The following is a 1,537-nucleotide window of genomic DNA, read 5'->3' on the forward strand; positions in this document are numbered from 1 at the left end:
GAACATAAAAAAATCATGTCAGCATCAGCAGTAGACAGTGTCAGGGCGGCAAAGAATATGCGAGTTTATGTAGACAGAACTATTAACTTTGTGGAAAGCCACACGTTTTCACGGAAGGATGAGTGGGACACCCTCCGAAACGCAGAAGCTCACAAGACCCTTTTAGACAGGCTTCGCATATCTTGCTCAGAAGCTGTTCAGTTAAATTTTAAAAAGGGTGTTGAGACACTTATCAAGTATGCCGAACCTTCTACTGGGCCATTTGGAAAGGGCCGATTCTTGGTTGAGCGTAAGTAGATTTCAAACAAGTGTGATGTACCTTTCACTTTTACGATTTATTAATTTTTACCATTTTTACAACAGCAACATATCAAACTGATGAAGAGTTTAAGAAACAGCTACTTTTATCATCCGGCAGCTTTGGGCTGATTTTCGCCGGTTTGACCCCGAAATAAGCTCAAAATGGAAGGAAACAACCACATCCCTTGCTTGTTTGCTAATAAGCAGGTGCAACAAAAGGGGAGGTGTGCCAACCACAATCGCTAGAACTGAAGTTGTGAACACAACAGAAACTACTGAGGATGGCGAGATAATGTACAGTTTTCTCTGCAATAACCATAACAAGCAGGCCCGCCCTTCCGCCAAACGAAGATGCTAGCTCCGCTTCGCTCCGCCGGCAACTCCGTTCGGCAGGGGCCGGGCCTGCTTGGCCTGCCGGCGGCGATGGTCGGGCCTGCGGCCCGACCATTTCTGTCGCGCGATTTGCTGAAGAACATGACCGAATGATGTAGCGGGCCTTCGGCCCGCTTAAACCTGTCATCTTCGAGTTTGCCCCAAAGACTCGAGAAAGGGATGTAACGGTGAAACACCGCGACTACAACCCACCCTTCTGCTTAGAAAACGTTTTTCGGGGGTGGTGGAAAGTTTCCTTTCTATTTTGCGGTTTTTAGGACTTCTTCTACATCTTATTGTGCACTATGGCAATTTTCAGCTCATTTTCGTCTAAAAAGACCCTTCAGCGCCTAAACGGTTAGAGATAGAGCAAAACGGATGAAATTTTCGCCCAAGAGCCTCTACTTACGCAAGTTACCCCTTAGGAGATCATCAAGAAAATATTTTTGCCAAATTTTTGGGCCTTTCCTGTTTTCTTCGATACCCCCTTTCAGCCCCTTAGGGGTGGCTGACAGGATTTGCCGTAGGCGTTTTGTTTTGTGGGAGTGAACCTTGGTGGAACAAAATCCAGCGACCACGCTAGGTGGTAGCTAGGCCGTCTAGGGACACCTCGAAAAATATGGGATTTTGTTCCAGCAAGGATAAAAATGTCCCGCCCTCCAAAGTCAGCCCAAGGCGTAAGTGAACAAGACTTTCCGAAAAAGTGTCCCGCCATCTTTTAACATGTTGTTCATCAGGTCCAATTACGCATTTCTGGATGGTTAATTTTTGGTCCATTTTTCGGTCGTGCCTCGGGTACCGCGCTCTGAGCCGTTTTCAGAGGGCTGCAGCTTCGTAACCTTGGTGGAACAAAATCCGGCGACCA

The sequence above is a fragment of the Frankliniella occidentalis genome, unplaced genomic scaffold (assembly GCF_000697945.3).
Source record: "Frankliniella occidentalis isolate FOCC.00 unplaced genomic scaffold, Focc_3.1 Scaffold721, whole genome shotgun sequence".
NCBI lineage: Eukaryota > Metazoa > Arthropoda > Insecta > Thysanoptera > Thripidae > Frankliniella > Frankliniella occidentalis.